This window comes from Sciurus carolinensis, chromosome 12, assembly GCF_902686445.1.
Source record: "Sciurus carolinensis chromosome 12, mSciCar1.2, whole genome shotgun sequence".
NCBI classification, from domain to species: Eukaryota; Metazoa; Chordata; class Mammalia; order Rodentia; family Sciuridae; genus Sciurus; species Sciurus carolinensis.
Window position 1 is genome coordinate 83,360,172 of NC_062224.1, and position 12,335 is coordinate 83,372,506.

Genomic DNA, 12,335 nt, shown 5'->3' on the forward strand with positions numbered 1-12,335 from the left:
ATAGCTGTATGAGCACAGGCCATCTGTAAACCTTAGATTTAGTTTGCAATATTTATAAAATCGGTGGGGGGGGTTCTTATGGCTTAAGGATAAAATACACTGCTTACCATGAACCAAATGAAAGTGTATGTGCAAACACTTTAGTATATTGTGTGCATGTACGACTATGTACCCATCAGTATATGCGACTATAATGCACCAATAAAAAATGTGGGAAAAAAAGCTCTCTGAAAACTGCAGAGTCCTGTATTATAAATCTGTTACTCATCCTGGGTCTAGCATTCATCATGAGTGCCGATGGGGTGGAATGGGAAGGTTATGGAGTAGGGAATGTTCCAGAGCCTTTCCTTTTTGGTTAAGGGAAGAGTGATATGACAATATGAAGGTAATTATTCCTTCCTTCTCTTAAAATAGAGGTAGGATGGAAACTGGGAGAGAAAACAAAGTTCCTTAATGTTAGTAGGGAACTGGGAAGAGACAGATACTTTCCAAAGGATGGCTACTGCCTATGGACAGGGTAATGCTGAGCTGGCGAATAATATGACAGCTAACACGGATGTCAGCCAACTAGGAAATGACAGAGGTGGGATTTGCAGCAGGCAGTCTCACTGCATACCACTGTGCTCATAGCCACAATGCCACTATCACAGATACTGGGTCTTAGAATTGACAGAGGCCGTAGAGTTGCAGAATTCTTTTGTAGTGCACTCCTTGAATGTCCCTAAGATGTCACCAGCCTGGGACCTACCTTAGATAATACACTTCTCCAGGACAGAGGCTCAGGAGGATGAGTTTTTCCCTACCTAGTCCCTGCCCAGCTGAGCACCTCATCAATTCCTGATTGTTTGGGGTTGAGGCACATGTATGAGACTCCTTTGGGTTCCTGCCTTACCTGCTTTCCCTCCCCCTTTTTTCCCCCCATTATTTCCATCCTCACCGTTCCTGGAAGGAGAAGACTTGGGATAATCAGGCTGGGGGTTGAACCCAGGGCCTTGTGCATGCTCGGCAAACACTCTACCAACTGAGCTATATCCCCAGGCCTCTTGGGATAATCAGATCAAATAATTTTGCTATCTGCTGGGCAACTCTGGTAGAAGGTTTGGGACTTGGCCCTGGGAAAATTAAGGTAGGTTTCTTTTTTTTTTTTTTCTTTCTTGCGGTGCTGGGGATTGAACCCAGGGCTTTGTGCTTGCAAGGCAAGCACTCTACCGACTGAGCTATCTCCCCAGCCCCTAGGTAGGTTTCTTATTTCAGTATTTTCATATCTGCTTTATTTTGCCTCTGTCCTATACCGTGGAGCCTCAGGGATGATTCTTGCAGTTCCTACGACTACATAAAGCATTAGAATTGGAAAAGACCTTGGAGATGACCTCCTTGAGAAGTGGCTCTCCACATTCCCAGGGATACCATTCCAGCTCTGCTGGACCTTGAGCTTGCTCCTCAGTTCACCGTAGGGGAGATTGAGGCATCTCTGGCAATTCCTTCTTCCTCCTCCTGAGAACTCCCTTTTTGGGGCCTCACCTAGGCATCATATTTCAAAGAAGTCAAAGATCTTTTACCTGTTTGGAAGCCATCCTTCCACCTTAATTCTGTCACTCCTGCCCCCATACCTTCCTCAAAACCTTGCTTTACCTCCTTTCTTCCTGGGCCTTCCTTTCCTTTTCCACCCTCAGGGCTGGGGATTGAACCCAGGGCCTCCACCCCAGCCCCAGGCCTTTCTCTGTTACCACTAGCCAACCCTAAGCTAGTGTTAACAGTCTGTAAGACTAAGTATTGTGTCCCTACAGATTTCCCCGGGGCATTGCCTTCTTTTCTTTTTGTCAATTCTTGCTATGCTTTGCACCTTTGTCTGTGGTCTCTGTGCTGGGGGAAGGGGAGAGAGTCTGTCCTGGAGGCTAGACTGTTTCATCTCCTCCTCTCCCTGTAACCTGCCCACTGTGGGCGTGGGTGTCAGAAATGAAAGCTGCTGCACATGTGCGGTTCTTCCCCACACCCCATGCCCTGCTAAGCCAGGCCCACCAGGAACAAGTGCGAGTGGAAGCCTTCTCTCCAGCCAAGTCTGTCTGTCTATCTGTCTGTCTCTCTCTCTCTCTGATTGCATGGTATCCTTTGCAACGCTCCAAAAGACATGAGGGTGAAGGAAAAGAGGGTGAAGTACCATTCTGAAACACTGATTTGCCTTGCCAGGTGGAAGGTGGGAGTTCTCCTTGCCACTATTCACAAACTCCTCTTAGAGTCCAGGGAGCCCTCAACTTTTGACATCTCCCAAGAGCCCGACTTTCTGAAGGCAGAGCATCTGTCACATTCTTGACTTGCTGTGCTGTATGTCTTCCAGAGTGGAAAGGAAGTCAAAGTGAGTTGGAGTGCCAAGAGCGTAGATTTAATCCTGACCAAGAAAGGAGAGATTGCCTGCAAATTGGATGCAGTGGGAACTTGGAAGAAGACAATATGTTCCCAAGAACATTGAAGCCAGGGATGTGAGATTTCCACTCTAGACCTTAAGAAGGCAGACTTTAAATTAAGAGACAATAATAGATGCCCCACAAATGTACATGATTATGATTTATCAATTACAAATTACATATATATATGTACTGGGGATTGGCCTGGGGTGTTTAACCACTGAACTACATCCCCAGTTCTTTTATTTATTTTTTTTTTTGAGAAAGGGTCTTGCTCAATTGCTGAGACTGGCTTTGAACTTGTGATCCTCCTGCCTAAGCCTCCCTAGCCACTGGGATTACAGGCATGTGCCACCATGCCCAACTGGTTGTTTTTCGTTTTTGTTTTTTGTGTTTGCTGTGCTAGAAATCGAATCCAGGGCCTCATGCTTGGTAGGCAAGTGCTCTAGCACAGAGCTACATCCAAGCTCCTGACTTGATATTCCAGTGACCATAGCAGACAACCCAGAACTTACCTTTGAGTGTAGAGTACAGACAAGTAAATAGGCTGTTCTGGGGAAGATGTGGGATGCCTGTGAACTCATGAGTAGGGTATCTGGGGTGGTCAGATTTTGGGGAGGAAATTAAATGTTAACTGAGATCTGAACAATAAGTGGGAACTGGGGCAAGATGGGGAATGAATGAAGTATGTGGTGAAAGAGGTGAGCCTTGAGTAGTTGAATCTGGCCAGAGCCACTGAAGGAGTTTGCAATTTATTTGTATTCATTCACTCAACCATTAGCAATTTGGATGTGAATGCACACTGACATTCTTCTAAGTACACAGCAGCGAAGGAGTTAGATAAAATCCCTGTCTTCCTGGAGTTTACGTTCTGAGAAAATTTAGTCCACTAAGAATGACTTAAACCAATTTTCCTTATTTACTTACAGGAATTCTACCCTGGTAGAATTACTTAGGGAATTACTTAGAGATAAACTTTGACTGAACTCAAGGAAGGTTTGAGAAGGATACTTGCTGTATACCCATAGATAATATAGGATGGAGACAAAAATTAATTATGGCTGGTGGGGGTTTTTGTTGTTGTTATTATTATTATTATATTTAAAGAGTACTAGGGGTTGAACCATTGGTTAGCTACACCACTAGCCTTTGTTATTTTAAGACAGGTTTTGACTGAGGCTGGCCTTGAACTAGTGGTCCTATTGCCTCAGCCTCCCAAGTTACTGGGATTATAGGCGGGCATCACTGTTTCCAGTGGTTTTCATTGAACAAAAACATCTTCAGTGCGTGTGTCCATTCATTCTTACATTCATCCATTCATCAAATGTGTGACAGTGTAATTTCCCTAAGAGTAAGAGGATGACTGTGGAGACAGATCACTTGGGTTCAGAACTGGGCTCCACCACTTACAAGCAAAATGGGCTTGGGAAAGTCACTCGATTTCTCTGTGCTTCAGGGCTGGAAATGTAGTTCAGTCATAGAGCACTTGCCTAGCATGTGAGAGGCCCTGGGTTCAATCCCTAGTGCTGCAAAAGAAAAAATACATATCTATACTCCAGTTTCCTCATAAGTAAGATGGGGGAAATAATAGTCCTGGAAGGCAAAAAAAAATCCTGTAAAAATGAAATGAGTTAATTAAGGCACTAAATGGTGGCTCAGTAGCTGATGATTGTTACTATTTTACCATCCCTCTTTAGTAGGTTCGTGCTAAATTTAGGGGTACCACCTTGAATCCATTGTGGTTCATGACCACATTGTATTCCTGCAAAATGCAGGTGAATGGATGAATCCCTCATGAAGGTGAGCAATGAGTGAACTGGTTCTCTGAGAGTTAGTATAACTTAGGCAGCATTTAATTAAAAAAAAAAAAAAAAAGCATAATGGGAATCCAAGATAAATAAGAGGTAATACCTTTTTTCATTTATTATTATGTGGTGCTGAGGATGGAACCCAGTGCCTCATGTGAATCTTTATTCTTAAGATTAGTGGGCTAATGTCTATGAAAGTGCTTTGTAATTACAAATAAAAGTTATTATTTTTATTCTAATCACTCATAGGAATAAGACAAAATAGCATCCAAATGCAGTAGGACATATTAAACAGTTTGGAGCTGTTCCAAAGAGACAAAGCTGATGAGCCCAAGGCAGTGGTCTCAGAGTGGGTCTTTGTAGATGGCAGAGCGTGGTGCACCTGCATGAGTGGAAGTTTGTAGGAACACTTGGGGCTCTGGAGGATGACTAGTGGTTATTGGCTTTTAGGGGGACATGGTGGGAACTGGGCTGAAACTTCACTGGAGCATCTTGAGTATCTGAAAAGGAAGAAGAGAAACAAGTGTTCTCATCAGAGGGAGGACATGATCAGAGCCTCTTGGGAGACCCTTGGCAACAGAGAGTATATACTTTCTTGGAGTGGGCAGGGGAGACAGACTAGGTAAGGGGCATCTCAATGATTTAGATATGAGAGGAATTATATATGTATATTTTTGGGGGGGGTGCCCAAGAAAATAATTTTTCAGGTAAGAGAGTAATTGGAAATAGAGGAGTAATAATTCTTTTGTACCCTGTATGTGCTGTGTGTGTGTGTGGTGGGGGAGGGTACTGGGGAATCAAAGCCAAGGGTGCTTTACCACTGTGCTACACCCCAGCCCTTTTTAATTTGAGATAGAGTCTCACTAGTTTTTTGGGGCCTCACTAAATTGGTGAAGCTAATCTGGAATTTGTAATCCTCCTGCCTCAAGCTCCTGAACCACTGGGATTACAGGTGTGTGCCACTGTGCCACGCCCCAGCCTTTTTTATTTTTTATTTCGAGGCAAGTTCTCAATAAGTTGCCAACCTGACCTTGAACTTGGAACCTGCTGCTTCAGCTTCCTGAGTCACTGGAATTATAGGTGTGTGCCACCACGCCTGGCCGATATGTGCTTTATATCAATAGTTTCTCCTAATGAAAGTAATCAAAGCTTGGAAAGGAACGGACCAATTTAAGAGAGGTTAGAAGAGGAAGGGTGGGGATTACCTTCTCCACAGTGTTTTAAGAATGGGAGGGAGAGACTTGAGAGTCTCAGGAGAAAGAGCACTAGAATGGGAATCCAAATGCCTGGACCCCACCGGCTCCCACCTCTGCCTCTGACCAGCTGTGTGAACTCAGAAAAGTCATTTTTCTCTTCTGGTCATTGTTTTTCTTATCTGCAAACCATGTTTTGTCTTGTTTGTTTTGGTGCCTGGTTTCTTTTTTTCTTTCTTTTTTGAGTGGCCCAGGGGAGTGAAGTGCTCTGGGATACGGAGGGAGAGGATTGGTCAAATGTGATGTGCCTGGATTTCTGTGTCAGGAGAGGAAAAAGATGATGAATGTTGAGCTCGCACAAGCTTCTGTTTAACTCCTGATTCTATCATTTCCAGGTTGCATGACCTTGGGCAAATTACTCAATCCTTTTCCTGTTTTCTAGTTTCCTCATCCATAAAATAAGGATAATAATATCCACATTTAAGGACTGTTGTGGGGATTAAATAAGACAATACCTGGCACAAAGTACCAGAGGAAATAAAAGGCCTGTTTACTTCCTTCCATTTCTGTGATGGTCATATCCATTTAACCCTGTTCTCCCACCTAAACAGTGTTATATCCTCACTTCAGTCATAGCAGTGAGCATGTCCTTGCAGCTGTTAATTTGCAATGTACAAAATATAGACTTTGGATGGCATTTACATGTGTTGTAGAGGCCCTTCACCCTAGCTCCTATGGGTCACTGGCTCCTGGGTGCCTGCCCATACAGTCACACCCTGCTACACTCATCAGCTGCAAGCGTCAGCTACTCCATGCTGAGAAAGGCCTCTGACTGTTGCTGTCCTGCGGGAGAGTGGAAGATGAGTGTGCTATGCTCTGTCAGGTGGGCACCTCCTCTACTGAGTATTCTCTTTGCCCAGTGTAGACTTGGGCTCTCAGGGAGACTCTGGGACCTTCCTGTGCAAATTGGAGGATAGGAGATCAAAGAAAGGCACCAGGGCCTCTGTGTGATTTCTTGCTCTACTCTGCCCTCCCCACCAAAGTCAGTTTCTTCTTTGAAAATCTTTGTGACTTCTCCATGCATAGCGATGCAAAACAGTTGCTTTAACACTCTCTGAGGCAAGGTGTTGCTCTGGTCCCCCAGACGCCAGCCAGGGCCACTATTTTAAGTCAGCATGGCACAGAGCAGCAGAGCGTTAAGGAGACACTGAAAGTAAGAGAATGAGAGAGACCGGAAAGGCTAGCTGGGGAGGCTTCTGAGGATGCTGGGTTGGGATGGAAAGAGGACCAAGAGCAAGCAGGAGGAAGAGAAGGTGTGTGCAGCTGCCAGGCCCGGAGGCCTGAGGGTCCCTTGTGAATGGGAAATAGGAGGGGACAGACCACACCCTTGTGCATGCAGATGAGGGACTGAGGAGAAATCAAACCTACCACTGCCACCTGTCCAGGGCTGAGCTGGGGATCCCTGACTGGAACCCCATGGCTGGGCCCTGCCTGCTGCCCCCACTCCCCAGTCCCCTTCTGGTCATTCCCTCGCTGTGGTTTGGGAGTTCTAGAACTCTGAGAGGCTGTCAGGAGAGGCTCACTTCCCACTCTCTCTTAGGGCCCTGTGCCCCTTATGGTGTTTCTCCACTGACCTGAGAAAAGTAGCATCCTTGGTCAGCCCTCCCAAGTTCAGTGTCCTTGGCTGACCCTAGAGCAGGATAGCTTTCTGGGCTGCTACCAGGAAGAATGGAGGCTTCCAGCTTGGAACTGCATGGCTCCTAGGGAAGGCTGGTAGCTACTTGGATTGGGCTAGGCTAATAATAACCAAGGCCAGGGGTGAAGGAATCACTGACTCAAAGGGACAGATTGCCAGGTGGGCAGTGTTGGGGGAACCGTTCTAGAGAGGGGCAAGAGATTCCTGGCTCAGGAGCAGAGAATAGAGAGGCTTATACTAGAGATCAGTCCTCCTACCTCTTAATGGAACCTTCCTCCCAGGGTCTGCTGGGGTGGACACTACCCTCCTCAGACTTTGCTTTTTAAAGGTGTTTGGTAGTAGTGAGCAATAAGTAGTGAAATGCATGGTAAGGTCACAAGTGTTCTTTAAATTACTCTAGGGTCCTTTTTTAAGCTATCTTAAGAAATCAAATGGTGACAGTTAATCTGTAGAAAACAAACAAGAGCAAGGGAGCTATTTGTATTAATAGGACTAACTCTTGACGGGGTCCACTGAGGTTGATGTGGAGTTAGGAATTGACTTTAGGTGTCTCCCATTGCCTAGGAAGGAAGATTTCTTTAGTAGCCCAGGCACACTAAGTAACTTCTGACCAGCTGTTGACCCCAGTGCCCACATTAACACAGGATTGACTTGTAGATGAAGCCCCCTAAGTAGGTGGCCACTACTGCAATTCCGGAGAGGAGCAACTAAAGTCAAAAACTCCACCACCTGAAGTGAAGGAGGAGTTGAACACCTGATTGGCAAAGAGTACAGAAGGTGGTCCCCAGCTCTCTGCTGAACATTGAATAGTAATCAACCTGGGGACAGATTTGTCTCCTTTGTCATTCTCTGCTGGCCCTCTCTCTCTCTTGAGGGTGCTCTCTGCTTGAGCTCACTTTGCTTTTTACTCTACTTTCACTTATAATAAAGTTCTCTTGCATGACTTTTGGTGTCTGACTTTAAATTTTCTTTAGTGGGAACAGAAGGCATGGCGTTTGGAGTTTCAGCTCCCTGCTTTCGCATGACAAAGGCAGATGTTCCTGGGAAGGACTCACACCTTGGTCTCTGACACCCCTGTGTGAATTAGTGTCTGGTTGTCTGGTGGCAGTCTATAAAAGACAGTGGCTGCTTGCAAGCTGATTCCCCTTTCCTGTCCCACCCTCTTCCGTGGGGACCCCAGGACTTTTACACACCCATCTGACTTGGGAAATAACTGGCCATCCCTGGGCCTGCCAGAGACCTGGAGGCATTTGGGAAAAGGCCCTTGTGAAGCTGTGTGAATCTCGCTGCCTGGCGGTCTGTCTGTCTCCCAGAGTGCTTTCCTGGCCGTAGGGCCTGCCCTGGGCTGGAGGGCCGGGCCTGCTGGAATGCAAACAAGGAAGAGTCTGCTTGGTGAAGGGCCAGAACTGTCCCCGGAATGGAGAGGTCCTGTTTTTCTTTTTCTTCCGGGTTCAACCTTCCCTCTACTTTCCTGAGACTTCTGGCCACTGACACTAGGAACATGACCTCATGGGGTCTAAGCCAGCTTTTTCTCTTCTCCTCAGGGAGCCCTTGAGGGAGGGAGGAAGTTGGAGGATGTTTGTGTAGGGTGATGGGTGGAGAGTATGTAGCAAGATGGGATGGAGAGCGTGGGGTGTGTGGGAAGGTGTGTGAGGTGTAGGGTTGAGAAGGTGGGAGGCACGGGGATTGTGGGATGGTGTGGGGTACAGGTGTGTATGGGGGAGGGTCTGAAAAGTGTGGGTAAATATGGAGTGGGGGTTATGAGGAGTGTACGTAGGGTGTGTGGGAGAAAGGCGTGGGGGTGTGAGTGGAGAGGTAGTGGTATTGGGGAGCAATCAGCTTGGGTGATTCTCAAGGTTCTGGGTTCCAGAGAATGACTGTAGTCTATCAGAGATTGTGTCAGTTTGGGGAGTTAGCATTAATTGAAGACATTCTGCTCCATTATTAGCCCACATGTCTACACTACTGGTTTAGGAATGCCGTGGTGGCAGAGGCACAGTAGGCAAGGCTTGGGAGGGCATGTGGTTCAGAGCTTCCCTGCCCAGAGGGAGGGGAAGAACTTGCTTCTGGCGTGGTGTGGGGGCTGGTTGGCACCTCAGCCGGTTGCCATGGCTGGCTGGCTCGGCCCTCTCGGCCTTGTTCTGCTTGACTTCCTTTGGCCCTCCTCAGAGCAGAGCAGGTGGTAGTCAGCTGCCGGCAGCCCACCGCCCACACACAGCCTATCCCTGCCCACTGGCTCTCACGCCCAGGCCTCCAGTGGCACCCCAGAGAGTCCCCCGGGGAGCTGCTGGCCACCTTCCCTACTCTGTGTGCTTGATCATTCTGGGTGCCATCTCTTGGGTCCTCTTGATCCCAGGGCTCTGGCAATCTGGCAGTCATGAAGGAAGAGCCCAAGACTGGGGCTGAGGTTGTTTCTGGGTTTCAGCGCCATGGTAGCCTCGCCATACCAGGTCTGTGAGTCCTTCCCAACTCTGCAGTGGCTCCAGTGTGAGACCCAGGGCAAAGGTACTTCCTCCCTTTGGGCCTCAATTTCTCCTCATCTGTCACAGAAAGGAGGATTTATCATCCAGAGGAGAGCTTTCTGAGAGAGTTCCTACCAAAAAGAAAACTCTCAAGGAATTATTATAACCGAATGAATTGGAGACACTCTATAAAAAAACAGAGGGTCAGCTCCCAGCAGAGATGTCTTTCTTCCAAGGTATGGTCTTACTGGCATTATTTGGTGTCCTCTGGTGAGTCCTGTCCTCTGCAGTTACCCTGCCATTCATCCTCATCTGCTTGCCAAGGGGTTTCAGTACTGTTTCTCTGCTCTGTGCAGACCCTCGTGGGTCAGCCCAGCCAGTGCACAAGGACTTGAGATGTCCTGAGCTGGAGCGAGTCTCACGCTTCCTCTCGTCTCTTCCCTCAGGGGAGTCCTCCCGGCAGAACAGGGCCTTGTTAGTCTGTTTTGTCCTCATTTTACTGCCCTGGCTGGAGGGGAACAGCTGTGACCTGCTTTATGGAGTCTTTCATGGGCTGGCCTCTCTGGGGAGTTTTCCCCACCCAGGCAGGAATCCTGGAGAACTGGATTCCATAGAGCAGGAGCCTAAGAAACTGAACCTAGGCTGGAGGTGACAGGTGACAATCTGAGCTTTGCAGGAGGTCTCAGTTTGCAGGAAGCAAATGGTGTGCTGAAGCCAAGCTGAGGAAGAGGATAGCAGATGGGGGAGGGAGGAGCTGAAGTCAGCTCCCACGTCCTGAACCCCAGACTTCTCATTTTCTATGTCCGCCTCCAGAAGAGGGGCCTCAGCCTCTGTACTGCACAGCACCCATGGTACTTTTAGAGAGACCAGGGTTCCAAGGTGTTGCTCTTCCGACGTGTGAAAGTTGCCTGTGATGATACTCAGGAGGCCCGTGCTAGAGGTCACGGTTGGTAAGGGGAGATCATGCTGGGATCGTCCCTTGTCCTCAACAACATCCTGCCCCGTCCCCTTTCTCTGGAGGGCAGAGGAAGTGGCAGAGTCCTTTGTAATACCTGTGCCGCGGAAGGAGAAGGGCAGGTTCTTGAGGCTGTGGTGGGTAAGGGAAGAGAGGCACGTGAGAGAAGGAGGTGTGGACCCGACAGAGGAGAAGAGGCTGTGCCGGCTCCCGGGATGGTTCCTGGGTTAGGAATCCACACGCTGCCAAGGCTTTTCTTCTCCCTTGCCAAACGTTCCATTCAGCCGATTGCCAGCTCCAGGTCCTGGCCTTGTGGTCTGAATCGTCGGCTCTAGAGGAAGGAATATTCTGAGAGGAGCCAGGACCTGCCTCACCTCTTCCATCCCTGTCTGTCTTCATACACAGAGCCCAGAGTCTGCAGCGGTGTGGTGGGAGTTTCTGAGCTGGGATGGGGTCTTTGGGTCCAAATGGAAGCTAGCAGTGCATGCAAACCTGACTACCTCTAACCATGTCCCACAGGCTCCAGCACCTGTTCCTTTGCTCCTCTAGATCCCAGAAAGCCTCGTCTTAAACTTGTTTTTAGTACCAGGGATTGAACCCAGGGCTCTTAACCGCTGAGCCACATCCTCAGCCCTTTGTATATTTTATTTAGAGACAGGATCTTGCTGAGTTGCTTAAGGTCTCACTAAGTTGCTGAGGTTGACTTTGAGCTTGCAATCCTCCTGCCTCAGCCTCCTGAGCTGCTGGGATTATAGGCATGTATCACCACGCCTGGCTTCTTCTTCAACTCTTGTGTCTACTTTAGCTTCAAGCTAGTGGAGAGTCCAGGATACACCCAGGGAATGAGAGATGGAGAGTAAGTCCTAGTAGGAAATGGTGAATTATGCGGGGATGCTTCAGTTTAGCTAAGGGGATGCTAGAGAGGGAATGAATGAGTAGGAAGAAAACACAGCGGCTATTTTCCATGTCCTCATATTTGGAACTAAAGGAGAACTGCTCAGAGGGAACATAGGCTAGAAAATAGCCCTCATTGGTACATGTGCTTCAGTAATGGACTGAGTCAAGACACATATAGAGAGGTGTATGAGACTGTGAGTTTTTGTTTTCTTGTGTTTTTTGGTACCAGGGATTGAGCTCAGGGGCACTTAAAGACTGAACCACTCCCCAGCCCTTTTTATTTTTTAGATAGGGTCTTGCTAAGTTGCTGAGCCTGGCTTTGAACTTGGGATCCTCCTGTTCTAGCCTCCTGAGCCACTGGGGTTACAGGTGTGCACCACTGCGCCTGGCTGAGACCATGGGTTTAAATAAGGAAGCGGGGGTCAGATGCACATCTGTTGGAGGACGGAGCTGGCCTGCTTGACCTTATTGATACACTTCCTGCTGGAGGAGGGCGGTTCCTGGTGCAGGACGTGTTGATATCACTGACAGTGGGGAAGGACAACTGGAGCAGGCAGCCGGTGTGTCATGAGGTGTGGGGCTGGCGAAGTCTTCAGGATTTGGGTGTGGTAATTGTAGGTGTTGGGGGATGGATAGAGACAGAGGTCCTCTCCGAAGAGAAAAATCTAGAAGCCAAAGGGGTTAAGTCCTTGTGCCCTCTAATTCCCTGGACCCTGTCTGTCCTGAGGGGAGGTGCCAAGGGGCCCCTTCTAGGGCAGTCCAAAGACTAAGTTCTCTTCCTTATCTAGAAATTACTAAAGAGTTGGCATGCCCTGTCTAAAAACTACTAAAGACTTGGCATGCCCAAGGCCCCAGGGGCTTGAGACTCTTTATTTTCACTGTCTTGCTTGAGAGCTGTCTATTTCCTCTGCCCATTGGAGAT

The 12,335-nt window shown here is 48.0% G+C and overlaps 1 protein-coding gene across 2 annotated transcripts in view; it reads left to right on the plus strand.

The window, feature by feature from the left end:
- Positions 1 to 12,335, plus strand: part of Pik3c2b (phosphatidylinositol-4-phosphate 3-kinase catalytic subunit type 2 beta) — a 64,788-nt gene that overhangs the window by 2,430 nt on the left and 50,023 nt on the right. Inside the window, exon 1 of one of the 2 annotated variants that reach the window (XM_047521116.1) lies at positions 9,466 to 9,549. The exons of the other annotated variant lie outside the window; for it this stretch is intronic. The gene's annotated coding sequence lies outside the window, so the exon portion shown is untranslated. Of the gene's footprint in view, positions 1 to 9,465; positions 9,550 to 12,335 lie in introns of those variants that run through there. 2 annotated transcript variants of the gene reach the window in all.